Genomic DNA, 22,603 nt, shown 5'->3' with positions numbered 1-22,603 from the left:
AGTGGTCAGCGCTCATAGCAAGTGAGCATTTCTGCTGCATACAAAGCGATCTGCCCATCGCCTGTATGCAGTAGAAGCAATGAGACAACTGCTGCTTCTAGTCTCCTATGGAGACTATTGAAGCATGCAGAAAGTGTAAAAAAAGGTTTTTAAAAATATTTAAATAAAATTAAAAATATAAAAGTTTAAATCACCCCCTTTTTGACCCATTCAAAAAATAATAATTAAAAAAAAAAACCACATACACATATTTGGTATCGCCGCATTCAGAATCACCTGATCTATCAAGATAAAAAAAGAATTAATCCGATCGGTAAACGGCGTAACGAGAAAAAAATTCCTAACGGCAGAATTAAGTTATTTTGGTCGCTGCAACATTGCAATAAAATGTAATAACGGGCAATCAAAAATTTGGATTTAAACTAAGATGGTATCAATAAAAACGACAGCCCGGCACGCAAAAAATAAGCCCTCACACGGACCCAGATCCCAAAAAATGGACACGCTACGAGTCTCGGAAAATGGCGTCATTTTTTTTTTCTTTTTTTTTTTTAGCAAACTTTGGATTTTTTTTTAACCAGATGGTGGGCATCCAGTCCTTTGGAAGTGCATTGAGCTGTAGGGTGCATTGCTGGAAAAGGAAAAAAAACCTCTTTAAATCTCTTAGTTTGCGAGTGTGACCGGAGCGTAAGTGCGAACGAAGGTAAGTGTGTGACTTGTTTTTCAGTGACTTTGGATTCAGGGAGTTTGGAAAGGAGGACTTTGGACTGGATTGCTGTCTGTATTTTATTAATTCTTTACTTTACTTTTTACTTAACATTCTGTCTATTGCAATCCCCATTAGGAAATGAGCTCCATTACAATGCTATCCAGTGTACATCTTGCCACATGTATGCATTCCTTGAACAGCCGGTCGGGATTGCTTACTGCTGTGCGAGATGTGTGAAGGTTGTGCGTTTGGAATCCCAGGTACTGGATCTAAATGAGCAGCTGGCAACACTGAGATCCATTGACAATATGGAAAGGAGTCTGCTGCTCACTGAGCAGCAGCTCACTGGGGTAGATGTGGGAGAGGGTGGTAGTAGGGAGCTTCAGGACAGTGAGGCCATTAGTTGGGTGACAGTTAGAAGGAGGGGTAGAGGGAAGAGTGCCAGGGAGGCTAGTCCTGATCTGGCACACCCCAATAAGTTTGCAAAGTTGGCAGATGAGGGGAGTGACGGTACAGGGGTAGCACTGCTGCAGCAAGGCATGTCCCCTGAATGCCAGAGGAGTGTCAGCTCCAAAAAAGAGGGAAATAGGAGAGCAGGGCAGGCCAGGCAGGTGCTGGTAGTGGGGGACTCAATTATTAGGGGAACAGATAGGGCAATCTGTCACAAAGACAGGGATCGTCGAACAGTGTGCTGCCTACCTGGCGCTCGAGTCCTGCACATCGCTGATCGGGTTGACAGATTACTGGGAGGGGCAGGTGAGGACCCAGCTGTCATGATGCACATTGGCACAAATTACAAAGTTAGAGGTTGATGGAAGGTCCTTAAAGATGATTTCAGGGAATTAGGCTGCAAGCTGAAAGCAAGGACATCCAAGGTGGTATTCTCTGAAATACTACCGGTACCACGTGCCACGCCAGAGAGGCAACGGGAGATTAGGGAGATAAATAAGTGGCTCAAGTACTGGTGTAGGAAGGAGGTATTTGGGTTCCTGGAGAACTGGGCCGACTTCTCAGTTGGCTACAGACTCTATGCTAGGGACCGGCTGCACCTCAATGGGAAGGATGCAGTTGTGCTGGGGGAGAAAATGGCTAGAAGGCTGGAGGAGAGTTTAAACTAGGGATTGGGGGGAGGGTATTCATTTTATAGGTGGGGAAGATAGTGCAGATAGTGACCAGGGCACAAATAAAGAAATTGGGGGTGGGGTTAGAACAGTCAATAAAGTAAGAAGGAATAGAGGTGCAGAGAGTTACATAAAATGCATGTACACTAATGCCAGAAGCCTCTCCAACAAAATGGAGGAATTAGAATTATTTTTGTTGGAAAATAATTATGACATGGTAGGGATATCTGAGACGTGGCTGGACGAGAGCCATGACTGGGCAGTTAATTTACAGGGCTATAGTCTTTTCAGAAATGACCGTACAAACAAGCGAGGGGGGTGTGTGTGTTTATATGTAAAATCATCCTTAAAACCCATCTTGCGGGAGGATGTAGGTGAATCTAATGAAAATGTAGAGTTCCTGTGGGTAGAGATAAGGGGAGGGGGAAAAAATAATAAATTACTGATAGGGGTTTGTTATAAGTCTCCAAAAATAATGGAAGTAGCGGAGAATATCCTCATAAAGAAAATAGATGAAGCAGCGACTCAAGGAGAAGTCATTATTATGGGAGACTTCAACTACCCTGAAATACATTGGGGGGCAGAAACATGTAGTTCAAGCAAAGGTAATAGGTTTTTGACAACTATGAGAGACAATTACCTTTCACAACTGGTTCAGGACCCAACAAGAAGGGGTGCACTGCTAGACCTAATATTAACCAATAGGTCAGACCGCATATCAAATATTCGAGTTGGGTGTCACTTGGGTAATAGTGATCAGAAAATAATACGTTTTCATGTAACCTTTAATAAGATGTGTAGTAGAGGGGTTACAAGGACACTAAACTTCAGGAAGGCAAATTTCCAACGATTGAGAGATGATCTTAGTGCAATAAACTGGGACGATATCCTGAGACATAAAGCTACACAAAGCAAATGGGAGACATTTATTAACATCCTAAATTGGACCTGTGCACAATATATACCCTTAGGGAATAAACATGCTAGAAATAGGAGGAAACCACTATGGCTAAATAGAGCTGTAAGGGGCGCAATAAGTGACAAAAAGAAAGCATTTAGAGAACTAAAGCAAGTAGGTAGTGATGAGGCATTAAATAAATATAGAAAATTAAATAAATTCTGTAAAAACCAAATCAAGGCAGCAAAGATTGAGGCAGAGAGAATCATTGCCAGAGAAAGTAAAAATAATCCCAAAATATTCTTTAACTACTTAAATAGTAAAAAACTTAAAAATGATAGTATTGGTCCCCTTAAAAATAGTCTGGGTGAAATGGTGGATGAGGATGAGGAAAAAGCCAATATGCTAAATTATTTTTTTTCAACTGTATTTGCACAAGAAAATCGCATGACAGAAAACATGATTAGTGATAACAAAAATTCTCCATTAAACGTCACTTGCTTAACCCAGCATGAAGTACGCGGCGTTTAAAAACCACTAAAGTTGACAAATCCCCGGGCCCGGATGGGATACACTCGCGAGTACTGCAGCAATTAAGTAACGTCATAGATAGACCATTATTTTTAATCTTTAAAGATTCCATAATAGCAGGGTCTGTACCTCACGACTGGCGTATAGCGAATGTGGTGCCAATATTCAAAAAGGGGACAAAAACTGAACTTGGAAATTATAGGCCAGTAAGCTTAACCTCTACTGTGGGTAAAATCCTGGAGGGTTTCATAAGAGATGCTATAATAGAGTATCTGAAGAAGAATAACCTCATGACCCAATATCAACATGGGTTTACGAGGGACCGTTCCGGTAAAACTAATCTGATCAGTTTTTATGAGGAGGCAAGTTCTGGACTGGACCAAGGAAATGCAGTGGATGTTGTGTATGTGAACTTTTCAAAAGCTTTTGATACGGTTCCACACAAAAGGTTGATACATAAAATGAGAACAATGGGGATAGGGGAAAATATATGTATGTGGGTTAAGAATTGGCTCAGTGATAGGAAACAAAGGGTGGTTATTAATGGAAAACACTCAGACTGGGTCTCAGTTAACAGTGGGGTACCACAGGTGTCAGTATTGGGCCCCCTTCTTTTTAACATATTTATTAATGACCTTGTAGGGGGCATATTGAGTAATATTTCAATATTTGCAGATGACACTAAACTCTGCCAGGTAATCAATACAGAGGAGTACAATTTTATATTACAGGAGGATCTATGTAAACTCTAAGCTTTGGCTGATAAATGGTAAATGATCTTTAATGGGGATAAATGTAAGGTAATGCACTTGGGCAGAGGAAATAAAATGTATAATTATATGCTTAATTGTAAAACACTGGGCAAAACTGTCACTGAAAAAGACCTGGGTGTATTGGTGGATGACAAGCTCACGTTTAGTGGCCAGTGTCAGGCAGCTGCTGCAAAGGCAAATAAAATAATGGGATGCATTAAAAGAGGCATAGATGCTCATGAGGAGAACATAATTTTACCTCTATACAAGTCATTAGTGCGACCACACTTAGAATACTGTGTACAGTTTTGGTCTCCGGTGTAAAAGAAAGACATAGCTGAACTAGAGAGGGTGCAGAGAAGAGGGACCAAGGTTATTAGAGGACTGGGGTGTCTGCAATACCAAGAAAGGTTATTACACTTGGGGTTATTTAGTGTGGAAAAAAGAAGACTTAGGGGTGATCTTATTACTATGTACAAGCATATGAGGGGACAGTACAAAAACTTTTCTACTGATTTTTTTACTCTGAGGCCGGAGACGGGGACAAGGGGGCATCTTCTACGTCTGGAAGAAAGAAGGTTTAATCATAATCACAGACTGGTATTCTTTTCTGTGAGAGCAGTGAGACTATGGAACTCTCTGCCGCATGAAGTTGTAATGAGTGATTCACTATTAAAATTTAAGAAGGGCCTGGATGCCTTTCTTGAAAAGTATAATATTACAGGTTATATATACTAGATTCCTTGATAGGGCATTGATCCAGGGAACTAGTTTGATTGTCGTATGGAGTCGGGAAGGAATTTTTTTCCCCAATGTGGAGCTTAGTGTTTGCCACATGGGTTTTTTTTTGCCTTCCTCTGGATCAACATGTTAGGCTATGGTTTGAACTAGAAGGACTTAGTCTTCCTTCAACCTTAAAAACTATGTTACTATGTTACTTAAATAAAAAAAAACTATACATGTTTGGTGTCTACGAACTCATAATGACCTGTAGAATAATGATGGCAGGTCAGTTTTAGCAATCAGTGAACGTCGTTAAAAAAGGACCCAAAAAAACACTGTGGAATTTCATTTTTTTTCAATTTCACCACACTTGGAATTCTTTCCCATTTTTTCCAGCACACGATATGGTAAAACTAGTGATGGTGTTTAAATGTACAACTCGTCCTGCAAAAAATAAGCCCTCACACGGACATATTGAACGAAAATTAAAAAAGTTCTGGCTCTGGGAAAAAGGGGAGCAAAAAATGAAAACACAAAAACAGAAAGACCCAAGGTTGTTAAGGGGTTAATTAGCAGCATTTTTTTTCAGACCTGCTTAAAACTTTTGCAAATTACTATATTGATTAACTCTATATAAATACTTTCTTGGTATAATCTGAACTCAGAATTTTTATTTCTTTAAAGTAAGTACGGTTCTAATGAATTATACTAGAAAAACTCTTGACCATTATACAGTTCAAATTCCAATATATTTTCAGTGATTCACTAAATTGTCTTTTATCATTTTAGTTTCTAATATTTCTGTTTTGATTTGATTGGATATGGTTAGAATCATTTTTTTTTTGCTTCCACTTGAACATCATCACAGTACAAAAAGGTAGATCAATTCTCACTGTGCATTTTTTCTTCTAATGGCATATTTCTGTAAGCTTTAAGTGAGATGAGAGCAAGTTTGCTAATGTGTTCAATATTATTTAATGTGAAATTACATCTTGGACATCTAGCTATAATTGCATGCAGGAAATTAAACTAATTGATTTGAGACCTTTAATCATACTTTTCTAATTAGAAATGTTTAGCTTTTAAATATGATTTAATAACCTATTGTGGGAGGACACACTTAATGTATTCACTATATTTTTTTCTGGCTGCTATGAAAGTAAAAAGAAATTCTATGTATTGGGAAATTTACAGAACATAACTTACATCACAAAGAAAATACACAATTTCACTTATAAAATGCTTTAATGTGATCGTGAGTAGAATTCAGTTTGTATATTTGATGATAGTTTGCTTTGGTAAGATGTAGAAGGAAAGGCGATTAACTCTTTAGATTGCAACCAACTGTAACTGTTATTATATAACCTGTAAGAAAATATTATGTGACACACTTTTCCTATCTCTTGGCTGATCTCAATGGCCAATGTCTTTGTTTAATCATATTGTGTTACTATGTAACAGCCACTGTAATAGCAGCAACATAACTGTATATTCAGTGTCAAAATTACAAGTATCAACCAACCTCTGAACTTTCTTATCTTTTAGTAAAGTATAGTGTAGATATAGGTGCATGTATATCTATACACATATGCAATCGACCTATGGGTAAATCTTTCACATAATGTAAGGAATTGGACTTCTTGTTTTAAAAAAAAACGTAAAAAAAATAAACAAACAAAATAAATAAGATCTATAAGTTTCTATCTATCTATCTATCTATCTATCTATCTATCTAACTGTCTGTCTATCCATCTACCTGTCTATATATCAAATACCAAAAAAAGGGAGTAAAGCAGCACCAAAACGTGTAGTGCTTTTTTATTAGATAGATAGATATTGTTGATAGACAGATAGATAGATAGATAGATAGATAGATACAGTAAAAAATGAGAAGTGTAAGCGTATAACTCAGAGCCCAGGAAGTGCTAGTGCGCATTTCGGCACACGTCATAGAGAGACAGCCAATAGAAGTACACTTGCACATGCGCATAGCAAGTATTGAAACTTGCGGGCGCCATCTTGGAAAAAGGAGAGATTCTAATGTGGCTATAATGCATGCGTCTCCACTAAATAATGGATATATAAAATTTTAAAGTGGACATATATTGTACTGAGGCCATAAATTAATCATCAACAATATACTGTAAGGAAGAAGAGACTGGATCTCCAAGTCTCTAAACACTTTGTAGAAATGGGGCACATAGTAAAACAACCGAAGTTTAGGATTATAGATATTGTCCCTCTGCAGAGAAGAGGAGTCAGTTTCTTGAAATGTAGAGAACTGGAAGGGATGCATAAATTAAACACTTTGAAACTGAATAGCCTCAATGTAGTTTTCCAGGTTAACTTAATTATATAGGCACGCTGCTTGGCCTTATACTAGTATTCTTCTTATGCCTTTTGACAGTGTAATAGGATAAAAAAATATTATATATACCATTTCATCTCTACAGGTATCTGTATGGGATTTAAAGGGCTTTTATTAATTCTTTTACTACCGTTATTTTTTACAAATCACATACACAATAAGAATTCCTTGAAAAAGCGGACTCATCCATTCACCTAAGGGTTCCATTATTATTATCTTCATTTTTATTCATGAATGTTTTCTTTAATATATTCTGAATCCTTTCTTTTATGCCACTGTCTCCCAGCCAATAGTTAATAATTGTAATTTTATTGAGTATCTGAATATGATTGCACTATATTCACTATAAAACGATCTTTGTATTTTGCACACGATGTTATGTATTCTTTTATTAAGATGTATTTATATCAATGAACTCATAATTGTACAATGATGTAACACTGCTATATACAGTATACTCTTCCTCTATGTATTCACTCAGTGCTTGAGAAAGGTTCTTTGTAACTAAAACATCACCACTTCACATCGGCTAATAAAAGTCCACTCTTTCTTTTGCTACAATTTGATTGCTGCATGCTTTTTATTTTTTATCCAGATACAACTAGATATTTGATTGGGAGGCCCTGCACCCACTCTTTTCCTGAATTGATTGTGCTTTTCCATTTTTTCTGTTTAGATAGATAGGTAGATAGATAGATAGATAGATAGATAGATAGATAGATAGATTGACAGAACATAAATCCCTCTCTGGTGAAGTCTGTTTCGGTGATGTGAATTGATTATGTTTTGACGTAGTGCTCCTGCTTACCTGTTTCTAGGCTCCTTCAAGCTCCAACTACCGATGACAGCCAGTATCTGTCCAAAAGGCAGTAATTCTTCATCTTGTGGCAGCAGGTTCTCCACTCTGGCTGCTTTGGTTTCTGGCCTCTGGCTCCTATTGCGCTGCATCCATGATTTTGGCATACAATTGCACTTTCATGAACACTTTCTTCTTCATACATCTATACCATGTTTCCATTCCCAGCCATCTTGATAAAGGATCTGACCCACTCTGCTGTGCAATTTAGGTACATGGGAGCTGGATGTTGCAGCAGGATCTGAATGTTACATAGTTATTGATTTAACTTAATATTTAACTTGCTTACATTGTGTTTTATTATTAGCCAAATTGTAGGCGCTAAATGAAGATAAGAAAATATGAAGCTATCTGAAGACAAATGTCCACCATTATAGCATCATGCTGATTATTGAAATCAGTTTTGTTATACAGATCTTTAAACACCTTGTATATCCATAGATATAATTGCATCAACTAAAGAGGTTGTCCAGGCTGAAATGAAAAGTCTGCAGTCATTCTATGTGGCTGCAGAAAAAGTGGAGCGAAGACTAGACTTAAGTGTTATGAAACGAAAAGTGAAAAAATACAATATCATAGTCTTGTGATATCTGTGCAATTCATTTTTTTGGGGATATTGCTGTTCATTTATGTTGTGATTAACGATTTTGGTTAAGGGGAGAAAAAAGTTTTGCTGTATTCTCAGTATTAATTAGCTAAGATTAGCTTATTGAGCTACAATACGATATATCATTATGATTAAGAATGCACACAGAGTTTAAAGCACATTGATGAGTATTTTTTCATTCACCACTTCACTGTGGATTTTAATTTTTTTGAAGTAAAGAGATCATTTTACTTTATTTTGATCGAACTGGAGAAAATCACTTTTTTTCTTTCAAATAATTATAGCATTTTAATGACTTCTGCTCTGGTTTCTCAAAGATTAAAATTTGGATACATAAGTGAGCTGTTATTTTTCTTTCACCTTTATATGGGCATTACAGAAACCTAACATGACTGAGTTGGAAATGTGGAAAGTTGCACCACATTCAGAAAGAATAAAAATGCAGAAAAGGGGGAGGGGTGTGCATTTTTTGTTCAATGATGATATTGGGGTAGCTGCGACAGGCAACAGGTAACAGTTAGTATGGGTAAAAAGTCATGGGGCTGGCAATAATAGCAAGCAACAAATTGGAGTTAACTTTAAGCCTAGCAACATAACTGAGTACTTAGAGCAGGGGTAGGAAATCTCAGTTCCGTGGACAGATTACCGGGGACCGCAGTGCTTGGGCCGGTAGGTGTATTTTGACAACCGCCTTCCCATTAATTTCTTCTTGCTCTGTGAGGATGCCCACGCAATGTTCACTACTGAATGCTGAGGAGCGTGCAGTGAAAGATTATGTCCTGACAGTGTGTAATTCATGTGGCCCCTCAAGGATAGTATAAATATCCAAAAAGCCCTTGGCAGAAAAAAAAATCCCCACCCCTGGCATAGAGGATGAAATACTACAACAAATGGAAAAGGCAAAAAATATTAATATGACCTTATCATGGGGAGCTTTAACTATCTAAACATTCAATGGGATATGGAGTCTTCTGGTTGCGCTAAAAGCTGTAAGTTCTTTAACGATTCAAGACCACTTCCTTTCTCAATTTGTTGATGAAGCAATCAAAGCACATTATTGCTGGATAATTGCTGTCAAATAGACAAGTAGCAATAGCAAATGTACAGGTCAAGGAACAAAATGGTAACTTTCAAAGTAATATTCAACAAAAGATTTCAAAAGGGAAGTACAAAGACCTAGTACTTTAGGAAAGCAATATTCACTTGATTAAAGGAGCACTCCCACCAAAGTTTTTATGTTCTTAATATATTGCAATCATTAAATTTTATAGCATTGTGTACTTTCAATTGTTCTTTTTGCCTTTCTACCCAGTTAATTCTTCTCTTCTTCATTAGTTCCATGACATCACAGGATTAAAAACAGATGAGCTGAATTCTTCTAAGCGCTACGTAGAAACAGGTAGTAGATTTTCCAAGAGTCATGAGTCACTGCAAAAGTTCCTTGTAAGAACAAGAAGGGAGAAGCTGTGTCAGTAGCTTAAAATGGGAATGATTCATACAGGAAAGAGACTTATTGTTTCTACACAAAGCAAAGAAAAGAGAAGAATGGCAAATGAGCAATTGTACACAGTGCTATATAATATTATGATTACAATATGGTAAGAGGATAAAAACTTTGATTGGAGTGCTTCTTTAACCTCTTTACGACCTACGACATATGGATGCAACATAGGTCACCTTCCCATCTTTGATGCGGGCTCCAGCGCTGAGCCTACATCTTTTCAAGAACATGACACTTGATCTGATTATCTGTCATGTGCCCCTAACATCCGCAGGTTGAATCGCTATCCACCCACAGCTGTTAACATGTTAAATGCCACTGTCAATCTCTGAAAGCAGCATTTAACATGACTTCATCGGAAGTGAGTCACAAATCACGCCCATCGGCACCCCTGTCACATGATTGTGGGCTACCAATGGGTTGGCATGACAACCGGGGGTTTGAAGGAGACCCCCACAATGGTAATTGCGGATCTGCTATGAGCACCGCCCCGTGGCCAGCGTTCATAACAGATAATCATTTCTGCTACACATAGCAGGACTAAAGCCTTTGCTATGTGTAGCACAAGCGATCAAGAAGATTGCAGCTTCAAGTCTCCAATGGAGACTATTGAAGGAGGTAAAAAAAATATTTTTAACAACATTAAAAAAAATGTAAAAATAGAAAAGTCCAAATCACCCCCCTTCTGCCCCATTCAAAATAAAACAATAAAAAATATCAAAAATACACATATTTGGTATTGCTCTGTTCAGAAATGCCCGATCTAACAAAGTATAAAAATAATTAACCCAATCGGCATACGGTATAACGAGAAAAGAAATCAGAACACCAGAATTGTGGTTTTTTTGGTCGCCGCAACATTGCAATAACAGGCGATCATAATATCTTATCTACCCCAAAATGGTATCAATAAAAACATCAGCTTAGCACACAAAAAATAAGCCCTTGCCCAGCCCCAGATCCCGAAAAATGGAGACACTATGGGTCCCAGAAAATGGCACCATTTTTTTTTGGAAACTTTGGATTTTTTTTCACTACCTAAATAAAATAGAATCTATATATTTTTGGTATCTACGAACTTGTAATGACCTGGAGAATCATAATGGAAGGTCAGTTTTAGCATTTAATTAATATGGTTAAAAAAAAAATTATGGAATTGCACTTTTTTTGCAATTTCACCGCACTTGGATTTTTTTCTCCAATTTTTGCAGTATACTATATGGTAAAATGTCAATGGTGTCGTTCAAAATTACAAATCTTCCTGCAAAAAACAAGCCCTCACATGACTATATTGATGGAAAATTAAAAAAAATTATGGCTCTGAGAAGATGGGGGCGCAAAAAATGGAAAATTCCAAGATGGTGAAGGGGTTAAGGGAAGAGCTTAGTCTTGTGGACTGGGATTATGTCCTAGCTAATGGAGAAATTGAACATAAATGGGGCATGTTTAAATTCATGTTACTAGTATCCTGTAGAAAGTTTATACCCTCCAGTAACAAAACATCCAGGAATAAAAAGAAACCATTTGTAAATGGATACAGAAACCCAAACAAAAGACAGCATGGAGAGTGTTCAGATAACGTGAAGGCAAAGATGCTGTAACAGATTGGAGAAGACTGAAATTCCCCCATGGGGTTGCCTGGTCTGAATCTGAATGCTCCTATAATGCCTGTTGTAACAAAGACCCATGTGGTAGCTGGATGAGACTATTCTCCACCTCCTTCACATTTGTCCACATGGAGTGGGGATGGAGACATGAAAGTAACACAATAGGGGGGGGAGACAGAGAACAACTCCCAAACTGACTATTACAAAGAGGCCATAGACTTGTTCTCATAAAAGACTATCACTGACTACTAAATGATCAAGTAATTATGCTAAAACAGTTTACTAAAATGATGAGAAACATGTTTCCTTCATCAGACATCCAAAAGATTAATGTCAGATATTACTGTGCAGGTTGAACACCTTGAGGAATTGGTAAATGCAAAAGAGAAAGGATTGACTGCAAAAATTAATAAAGTAGTAAAAGGGACAGTCAAAAGGATATCTTTTTAGTAGATATGGAAAAGAATATTTTCAGAAGTAAGACTCGGGAAGAGTACTGTAAAGTCCTGCAGCGTTGTGGTCTCCTAAAGCAGAGGAAACAATCCATTAATCTTAAATGACATACGATAAATGAGATGATATTAAAATATTTTGCCTTTATAAATGACCTGGGAGGCACATGTTGGGCACTGCTTTTGTGAATAAAATTGAGGAATACATAAGGTATAAGTTTGTTAACATGTGTCCTGAAGAGGGGAAATGATTTAAAAGACCATTTGCAATTGGTTAAAAGGGAGGAGCAGGAGTTGATTTAAACTTGGAGAACAAAGAGATGTGACAATGTGAAAGACACATCAAAAAGAAAAAACTGGACCCCACAACCTGCACACAACAAAACTCTGGATCACTGCATAGACTGTTTCCATAAAAAAAAGATAAATCTGATATTTTGGAGACCACAAAGTGCCAAACAATATAAATATGGAGGAAAGAAAAGCCATACAATCTTTAAAAGCTAGCAACAATATCTTCATCAAACCAGCAGACAAAGGAGGAGCTGTATTTATCATGAACATGTCAGATTACATCCAGGAAGCACACAGACACCTCTTGGATATAAAATACTAGACTCCACTTCAGGAAGATCCCATGAAAAATACACAGAGGAACTAACACATATCATCCAAGGGTTTGATTCCACTTCATCCTCACTACTGGAACTAATATCAGACTATCCCCAAAAAGGTACCTTCTACATGTTACCTAACATACATAAACAAGGTAATCCTGGGAGGCCAATCATCTCTGGTATTGGGACATTAACTGAGAATATCTCAGGCTGGGTGGAGAACATTTTGAAACCCTTGGTGAGGCGCACACCCAGCTATATCCAGGACACCACGGATATTCTCTGCAAATTTTCAGCCCTGGGCCCAATTCCGGACAGCACAATACTAGTCACCATGGATATAGATTCTCTCTACTCCAATATTCCTCATGAGGATGTGACTGCGGCATGCAAACAATTCCAAAAAAAAAACTTAAGACAGAGGAAGGACAACAACACAACCCCTACATGAACATCCTAAGGAAAATTGGAAGAAGTGTCCTCTCATCGCCATCAGTGACGGGCACATTCCCTTGTAACAATAAAAAATGCAAAACTTGTACCCACATATTACCATCAAATACATTCCACAAGCATAAATCAGGACTATAAAATCATGGATGTTGTGAAGAATTGGAAGCAGAGGGACCCCGCAGAATCCCACCGTATCCACCAATGTGAAGAAACGGCAGAAAGGAGACCCCGCAGAATCTCGCTGTTACCGCTGCTTGTGATGGATCCACACCTCGCCTCCCGCCTGACATCAGTTACGTCATCAGATGGAGCACGTGGTACAGACCTGCCCTCTGCACCTACGTGACGTTCTGCACCCCCCTGAGAGACGTGTATGGTCAGGTTGGTACGTTATGCACAGGCACATCCTGTGCACACGGGCACAGGAAGGCACCAGGGAGTGAGTACAGTCACTGAGATGGCACCACACTCACCCACAACCCTGACAGGCTGAGAGGCTCCGCTCACTAACTCCATTGAAGCAGAGCCTAGTCAGCCTGGGAGAGCTGCCACCAGTTTCTATTTGATTTAATGGACTATATCGGGCTAGAAACCAATCCGGTAGCGTGTTCATTGGACCGAACAACAGGTGTAAGGTTCCTGGATTGAGATAAAAGAACAGCCCAAGGTTAAATTATATATTTATTCTCCGTAAGCTCACTCTAAACAGTACAGTATATACATAAGGGTTATACATACACAGTGGTCAGAGTTGCAAGCACAAAAACATGGGTACAAAAGGTGTAAAGCAGTTATTACAAGTCAGTTACCGGTTTAGATGGATGATCTGGCTTTCGGGAGATGGGCTGCCACATGGGGAGGCTGTGGGCCCTCACTTGGTTGATGGACCTGTCCCACACGTCCTGATGTCACAACCTCCCCAGGAACAAAGACTCTGAGCTCAGGGCTGTTGGAACTGTTAAACTCTCTGGATCCTTCTCACTCCTGCCTCCAAGCAGGACTCAACTCTCTTCCCCCTGGCCTCTCTCAGCTACAACTCTAAAAACTAAAACGGTCTGTATGTCCTTACTGGATGGTCCTAGGGAGCGGGTTCTGCTGTCATCGGACCCAGCCAGGAACCTGCTACTTGTGGAGACCAAACGCAGTGGCCCTAGGGGCTTCAGAAAGGCTGTGCTGCATATCTACTTATCGTTGCTTGCTTGGCAGAGGAGAAAGGGCTGGTGTGATTCTCCTTTCCTTTGAGGTCCAAAAATCTGGTTGGTTTATCACTCTGGTGTATCGTTTTCCCATACCTACTGTTGAATTATGTTTCTTGAATAAAGAAGCACATGCTGTTGGGGGAAGGGGCATCCTGTGTAGCTAGCAGCTGCTGTGGGGGATCTCACTCCTCGCTTCTCAGCCCCCTCCTCTGCAGTGTATTCAAGAGAGTCGGATTACACTTTGCATTGAAGATCCCTCTAGAACCTGCTAAACAGGTCACAGTGATTGACATGGGTTTGTTTTGAATATTCTTCACAGATGCCTTTTCATGTACATCCTCCAATGTGTTGTACATAATTAGAGATGAGCGTTGTTCTACTCGAACTGTTCGCCAATCTCAAATTCGAGCTGTTTTGGGCGGTGTTCGAGCCGGTCGGCGAACACGAACAATTTGAGAAAAATTCGGCTGTTCGAGGTTATGTTCGATAACTGTTCGTGCACCAAAATCATAACTGGATTTTTCTCAGTAATGATGAAAATTAATGTTAATACGCAGTTTGAGTGTACAGCGGGGCGGGGGGAGGGGCAGGGGATGGATCTCTGCAGGAACAATGAAGATCTCCATTTTTTTTACTCTTTCCCGCATTTGCAGTGGGGAGGTGCAATCTGTCAGCCTATCAGCAGCGCACACACGGAGCGAAGTGCTTTTTTTCACACAAGCAAGGGCATGTGTGATTGGCAGTGTATGTCACATGTTCTTGCCCTATAAGACCAAGCCATTTTCCCCGTCGCCACCATTTTCTCACTGCTGCAGCTGCGTGTTAGACGGCACCGCTGTTGCTGTGTGCGCTATACCTTGTTAATTTCAAGCCAATTTTCGCACAAATATACAGATAGCTTGGGAGTAGGAAATAGTTGTGATTGCAGTCCTTTTAAGGACTAGGTTACAGCATTTCCTACGACTTTTATCAAGCAGGTCTGTGCTCTTAAATAGATAGATTGTGGGAGTAAAGACTAATTTTAATTGGAGTCCTTTTCAGGACTAGGTTACATCAGTTCCTATCAGTTTTTGCCAGGCAGGTCTGTGCCAGTGCTGTGCAAGTTTTTTTCACAGCATTTGGCTGAATCTAGCAAAGCTAATCCTTTTTGGCCTATTGCAGAGTGTGTTAGTCAGTGGAGTAGCCTATCTGTGTTGCAAGATATACCACCTGTGTATAGACTACCAATTTTTTTACTGCACCTAGTGAAGTAAAATCTTTTGGGCATAGCATCATTCTATTAGTCCATCTATACTGACCTCCATCAGGTTGCAAACTGAATATAATTTTTTTCTGCATCTAGCTCTGAAAAAATATTTGGGCTTCTAGCAGTGTGTGGGACTTGGTCTATTAGTCCATCTATACTGACCTCCATCAGGTTGCAAATTAAAAATAATTTTTTTCTTCATTTAGCTCTGAAAAAATATTTGGGCTTCTAGCAGTGTGTGGGACTTGTTCTATTAGTCCTTCTATACTGACCTCCAGCAGGTTGCAAATTGAATATAATTTTTTTCTGCATCTAGCTCTGAAAAAATATTTGGGCTTCTAGCGGTGTGTGGGACTTGGTCTATTAGTCTATCTATACTGACCTCCATCAGGTTGCAAATTAAAAATAATTTTTTTCTGCATCTAGCTCTGAAAAAATATTTGGGCTTCTAGCAGTGTGTGGGACTTGGTCTATTAGTCCATCTATACTGACCTCCATCAGGTTGCAAATTGAATAAAAAAATTTTCTGCATCTAGCTCTGAAAAAATATTTGGGCTTCTAGCGGTGTGTGGGACTTGGTCTATTAGTCCATCTATACTGACCTCCATCAGGTTGCAAATTAAAAATAATTTTTTTCTGCATCTAACCCAGCCAATAGTTTTGGCCTAATACCACAGTTTGGCCACTCAGCTCTGCTCGGTTACCATCCATTGTTTTTTTGTGCAAACAACTCCAGAGTTGTGAATTAGTTAACCACCAAAATGAGTGGAAAAAGGCCTGCTGCTGGTCGAAAGGGGAATAGGCGTGTTGGGAAGGGGAAAAAAGGTTGTGTCCGTGGGGTAGGTGCAGAAGAAAGACCATCTTCCAGCCAAACTAAAATGTCTACTTCTTTTAGCGGACAATGTGATAAGATCCCTTTCTTACGGCCACGCCAATCGCTACAAATTCCAGATGAGGCACAAAAACAGCAGGTGCTTCAACGGATATCAAGTGCTCCTTTAAGTGGGCTCTCCTCCACATCAACTTCAACATCACAAATACTCCAGTCCTCAAAGGTGTCACCCAAATCGCACTTGCTTCCTCACAGCTCCCAAATCTCCAGCTGCCCGTCTGAGTATGAGGTAGAACAGATGGTTGAGTCTGCAGAGCTGTTTACTCATACTATAGCCTGGGAATCAGAGGTCGACTCCAGCGCTTCTGTGAATCCAGACGAGGAAATGATCTGCACTGATGCCCAGAATCTTTATGAGTCGGATCCAGGACCAGACGCAGAAGGTTCTGACCATAATGTAGACCCTCATTCCCAAACTGTAACTCCTGTTGGTGGAGACAATGAGGAAGACGATGATAAGACTCAAATACCTGATTGGAGCGACAACTTTAGTTTTTTGTCAGGGCAGGAACAGGTTGGCTCTGAGGACGACGGGTGTGATAACGCACAGGGTGATGATGATGAGGTCGGAGATCCCACTTACTGTCAACCCACAGTCAGCCAAGAGATGAGGTCAGCAGAGGAGGTGGAGGAAGATGCTAGTGACGACGAGGTCAGGTTGCGCCTTCCTGGACAGAGACGTAGTACTGAAAGCACATCAACAACTGCATCCTCAAACACAACTCTGCCTCTCACCACAAGTCGTGGTGGCTCTTCAGGTCGCATGGGTGCTAAGCCTTGCATAGCCTGGGCATTTTTTCAGATCGATAAAGATGACCCAACTCGTGTTATCTGTAACATTTGTCAGCAAAAGCTAAGTAGAGGCCAAAAAATACATAGTTTGAGTACTTCATGCATGAACCGGCACATGGACATGAAGCATAAGTTGCAGTGGGAAGCTCAGTGTGCTACAATGCGGCCTAGCCGGCCGGGCCAACCACCGTCTGCCATATCTTGTGCATCCGCGGCCTCTTCATCCTCTGTGACTGGGGGGACAGCAGTCACACCTGTTTTGGGGCGCAGACCTGCCACCTCTTTACCCGCAACAGCCAGCGTGATTGGCAGGTCATCATTTTCTTTGCAGGTGGTAACACCAGCTGGTCTTGAGCGCTGTCCGACATCGATAGCACCACCTTTGGATCAAGGCAACCTAACATGTCCGCCTGCATCTTCCTCACAGACCGGCAGTTTGCCGGGGACACCCTTATCAACCCCGTCTAAGCACAATAGCCAGCCCTCGGTCCCTCAGATGTGGACAAGTAAAAGACCATTTCCTCCTAGCCATGAGAAAGCTAAGAGGTTGAATTTCACCATCTGCAAGCTCTTGGCTACAGAAATGCTGCCTTTCCGCCTGGTGGACACAGAGGATTTTCGAGACCTTATGTCCGTCGCAGTGCCCCAGTACCAGATGCCCAGTCGGCACTACTTCTCAAAGAAAGGTGTGCCTGCGCTCCACCAGCATGTCGCACACAACATCACCGCTTCTTTGAGAAACTCTGTGTGTGACAGGGTGCATTTCACCACAGACACTTGGACGAGTAGGCATGGACAGGGGCGTTACATGTCGCTGACTGGGCACTGGGTAACTATGGTGACAGCAGGACAAGGGGCTGCTGTCCAAGTCTTGCCGTCCCCACGAGTTGTGCGTCAATCCTCTTTATGTCAAAGTTCCTCCACTGCTTCTGCCTCCTCAACCTCCTCTCGGTCTTCCACCTGCACCCAAAGCCTGTCTGGTCATGCCACAAGCTTTCTAACTGCGCAGAAGGGATCCTGCACACCTCCTTACTATGCTGGCAGTAGGGCTCAACGTCATCAGGCGGTTTTTACATTGAAATGTCTGGGAAATGTGAGTCACACAGCTGAGGAGTTGTGGTCAGCTCTGGAGAACCAATTTCATGAATGGTTGTCTCCACTGGACCTGAAACTAGGGAAGGCCGTGTGCGACAATGCTGCAAACCTGGGTGCGGCCCTTCGCCGGGGCAATGTCACACACGTGCCTTGTATGGCTCACGTGTTGAACCTGGTTGTCCAGCAATTTTTAGCCCACTATCCCAGACTAGATGGCCTTCTGCAGAGGGCACGGTCGCTGTGTGCTCACTTCCGCCGTTCGCATCCCGCAGCTCAGCGACTTACATCTCTACAGAAGTCGTTGGGCCTGCCACTTCACTGGCTAAAATGCGATGTGCCTACCCGGTGGAATTCAACTCTGCACATGTTGCAGCGACTGTGGCAGCACCGACAAGCCCTGGTGCAATACGTTCTGACGTATAGCCTGGGCCAACGAGATTCAGAGGTGGGGCAAATCACGCTGGAGGAGTGGTCTCAGATCAGGGACCTATGCACCCTTCTGCACAGTTTTGAAATGGCGACGAAGATGTTTAGTGCTGACGATGCCATTATCAGCATGACTATTCCGGTGATTTACATGCTGGAGCACATGTTAAACAGAATTCGGAGTCAGGTGGTGGCACAAGAGGAGGTGGAGGAAGTAGAGGAGGAGGAGTTGTATGCGGAAGGGCTAACATCTGCAAGGTCCAGACGGTCGGCAGCACCAAGGCGGCAGGCATGTGAGGGTGGGGGAGATGATTTTACCAGGGCGCATGGAAGCAGCCAAACTAGTGAGGAAGGTGCAGGAGCCCAGGAAGAAGTGGAGGACGAACTGATGGAAGACTCATCAGATGAGGGAGACCTTGATCACATTTCTGTTGTGCGAGGTTGGGGGGAGAGGACAGAGGAAGGAAGCATGATTGTTACCTCGCCACCAACACAACAGGGACTTGGTGCTCCTGGATGCGCAACACACATGAGTGCCTTCTTGCTGCACTACCTGCAACATGACCCTCGAATTGTGAGAATTAGAAATAATCCTGACTACTGGGTTGCCACACTGTTAGATCCCCGGTACAAAAGTAAATTTGCAGAAATTATTCCTGCCATAGAAAGGGATGCACGCATGCAGGAGTATCAGCAGAGACTGTTGCAGAATCTTACATGTGCTTTTCCACAAAATACCAGTGGTGCACGTAGTGAATCTCACAGTTCCAACTTGCCAACCGTGGGACCGTCAAGTGTTCAGCACTCAAACCGTAACAGAACCACAGTATCTGCTGGTAACATCAATTTTGCGGAATCATTTCCCCACTTTTTTAGCCCATCCTTTGCAAGGCCACAGGAGACAAGAAGTCTGACACATAGTCAACGCCTAGAGACGATGGTACAGGAGTATCTCCAAGTAAACATTGAAGCCACGACTGTGTCACTGGACCCTTGCTCTTTTTGGGCTTCCAATCTGGATAAATGGCCGGAGCTAGCCACTTACGCCTTGGAGATCTTGTCATGCCCCGCAGCCAGCGTTCTGTCTGAACGTGTGTTCAGCGCTGCTGGTGGTGTGCTGACAGATAAGCGCACGCGGCTCTCCACTGATAATGTAGACAGACTCACGTTCATAAAGATGAACAAATCATGGATCCGAAACGACTTTTCTACCCCTGTGTCATCCTGGGGAGAGTAAAAGCTTGATGATTGGTTAAAATCACCCTACCAACCGTTTTAAGCTTTCAAATTACTAATCATGTTTATCTGTATCTTGACTGGAAAATAATTTGGGCTTTGTAGCAGTGTGCAGCACTGATCCTATTAGGCCATCTATAATAAGCTTCACCAGATTTAAAATTAAAAATAATTTTTAGCTGCTTCTAGCCCGGAAAATAATTTTGGGGCTCCGAGATGCGCAAGACACATAAGTGCCTTCTTGCTGCACTACCTGCAGCATGACCCTCATATTGTCAGAATTCGAAGTAATCATGACTACTGGGTTGCCACACTCTTAGATCCCCCAAACTTTTCGATCAACCTTTTCATTTTAATAAAGACCAAAAAAATGGTCATTTTTGAAATTATAAGCATTAGCAGGTTGTTAGAAACTGAAATCAAACAGTTTTCAACTCAAAACTTTATTCTAGGTGATGTTACATTTTCACATAGGACCCATTGTTCGAAAGGAGCTCCTGAACTCTCTCGTCCATTGAATTTGTCAGGTTTTGGATGGTTTCTGCTTCAATTGTTTTGCATGAGGACAGAATACCCTCCCAGAGCTGTTGCTTAGATGTGAACTGCCTCCCGCCATCATAGACACTCCTTTTAATGATGCTCCAAAGGTTCTGAATGGGGTAGAGGTCAGGGGAGCATGGGGGTCACACCATAAGTTTGTCCCCTTTTATGCCCATATCAGCCAGAGATGCAGATGTTTTATGTGCAGCATGAGATGGTGCATTATCATGCAGAAAAATGATCTTGCTGTGAAATACACGGTTCTTCTTCTTGAACCATGGCAGGAAGTGCTGTTTGAGAAAATCCACATACATTATGGAGTTCATCTTTAGCGCCTTCAGGGATCCTAAAGGGGCCGACAATCTCTCTCCCCATGATTCCAGCCCAAAACATTACTCCACCTCCTCCTTGTTGGCGCTGTAGCCGTGTTTGCGTGGGGTGTCCATCAACCAGCCATCCTCCACTCCATTCATCTGGACCATCGAGCGCTGCACGTCACTCATCCGTGAACAAAACAGTTTTGAAATCAGTCTTCATGTAATGTTTGGCCCACTGGAGCCGTTTCTGCTTGTGTGAAGTGGATAAAGGAGGTCGACAGGATGGCGTATGCACAGCTGCAAACCTCTGAAGGACCCTGCATCTTGTTGTTCGGGGGACGTTGGAGGCACAAGCAGCTTCAAAAACTTGTCTGCTGCTATGACAAGGCTTTTTTTCCGCTGCTCTTTCAACCTGACGTAATTGCCTGTAGGAAAGAGTCCTCAATTTGCCCTTATCAGCACGCACACGTGTGTACTGTGAATCAGCTACATACTTCTTGATTGCCAAGACACTTCATCCTGATCATCGCACAATGTTGATTGTAGTCATGCCTTGACCTAAACACTCCACAATTTGTTGCTTCTCAGCAGCCGACACATCCTTTTTCTTTCCCATTTTGGCAGAAAATGTAGGCTGCTTAATAATGTGAGAGAGCCTTCTTAAGTAGTCTTGCCTTTCATTGGACACACCTGCCAAACTAATTAGCACAGGTGTCTGCAATTGCTTACAGTGATATAAAGAGCACTGACACACATCACCATCAATGAGTTTAACTGACAAAGAAACAAATTCTTCCCTTATCACTCCTAAACACTTTTTGCATAATAATTTGGAACGCGGTGTACATGTGCTTTTCCACAAAACACCAGTGGTTCACGTAGTGAATCTTACAGTTCTAACTTGCCAACCGTGGTCTGTATGGAATTGTTCAATAAAGGGCCCAAAATTAAGATAACATAGATGGGAGAGGTCTCTATGAATAGGAATTCCTAAGTATTTGATACCCTGTGAGGGCCAGGCAAAGGGAAAGTTGGACTGGATGGAATCCTATATGGATTTAGGGAGGGAGACATCGAGGGCCTCAGACTTCGCTGCATTGATTTTAAAATTTTACCATGTAACAAAGTGATCTATTTCAGCCATAACAGCAGGGATGGATATATGTGATTGAGTGATATATACTAGGACATCATCAGCAAATAGAGAGCGCTTGTACTCGGTGCCTCCCACCTCAATCCACCTAATATTGGGGTTATGGCGAATTGATGAGAGCAGGTGCTCCGTCACTAGGATGTATAAGAGAGGGGACAGAGGACATCCCTGCCTTGTCCCATTGGTGATTGTGAAAGGTGATGAAAATGTTCTGACGCACCCCCTGGGCCTTGGGACACCCGGAGCCGGACCCTTTTTGGTGGATGCTGGTGGTTGTAGTCTTCGTGGCGGCGATCCGGTTCCGTGGCTCAGGGCGGTCAAACCAGTGGCGGAACTATTTATGTGGTTTTGATGTTTAAATGTCCGACTACGCCACCCGTGGATTGCGGTCAGAGTGAACCGCCGCTACAGGGCAGACCGCTAAGGCTGGTGATGTGGGTGCAGCAGAGCGTAGCATAACTCCCCACGGGAGGAGTATAGCCTCAGGGCAGTGTATGTGGAGGATGGGGGTG

The sequence above is a fragment of the Phyllobates terribilis genome, unplaced genomic scaffold (genome assembly GCF_046119375.1).
Source record: "Phyllobates terribilis strain yellow unplaced genomic scaffold, ASM4611937v1 Scaffold_5__5_contigs__length_657084704, whole genome shotgun sequence".
In the NCBI taxonomy this organism is placed as follows: Eukaryota; Metazoa; Chordata; class Amphibia; order Anura; family Dendrobatidae; genus Phyllobates; species Phyllobates terribilis.
The sequence above is the reverse complement of the archived record's forward strand: the minus strand, read 5'-3'. Positions refer to the sequence as shown.